An 813-nucleotide genomic window follows, 5' to 3' on the forward strand; every position below is an offset into this window, starting at 1 on the left:
GAAGAGGTGTATGTTGCTCAACCTCCTGGTTTTGAGGATCCAATGTATCCAAACAGAGTGTATAAGTTAAACAAAGCCCTATATAGATTGCATCAGGCCCCTAGAGCATGGTATGATGAGCTGTCAAATCATCTTATTGAAAATGGTTTCAACAGGGGAGCCATTGACAAGACTCTCTTCTACAAAAGATAGGGATCAGATTTGCTGCTGTTCCAAGTCTATGTAGACGATATTATCTTTGGTTCAACCAATGAACAAATGTGTATGGAGTTTGAAGGGGTAATGAAATCAAAATACAGCATGAGCTCTATGGGAGAGATGAACTTCTTTCTAGGACTGCAAGTTCAACAGAAAGCTGATGTGATTTTCATTTACCAAACTAAATATGTGCAGGACATTTTGAATAAGTTCAAATGTCAAGAGTTCAAAACATCTTGAACTCCAATAGACACAAAAGAAAAGATGATAGCTGATGAAAAGGGGGAACCTTTGGATGAACATGAATATAGAGCCAAAATTGGATCCTGATGTACCTAACTGCTATAAGACCTAACATTATGTATGCTGAGTGTGTCTGTGCAAGATTCCAATCAAGTCCAAAAGTCTCCCACATGAATGCTGTCAAAAGAATTTTTAGATATTTGAAGGGAAGACCAGACTTAGGGATTTGGTATCCAAAGAACCAATCTTTTGACCTTATTGCATACACTGACAGTGACTATGATGGCTGCAACATGAGCAGGAAGTCAACCTCAGGTGGATGTCAATTTCTGGGAGACAGGCTTGTGTCATGGCAATGCAAGAAGCAGACAA

Source organism: Bidens hawaiensis, unplaced genomic scaffold (genome assembly GCF_021521415.1).
Source record: "Bidens hawaiensis isolate Kalapana, Puna unplaced genomic scaffold, B.hawaiensis_p1.1 tig00028734_1, whole genome shotgun sequence".
Taxonomy (NCBI): Eukaryota; Viridiplantae; Streptophyta; class Magnoliopsida; order Asterales; family Asteraceae; genus Bidens; species Bidens hawaiensis.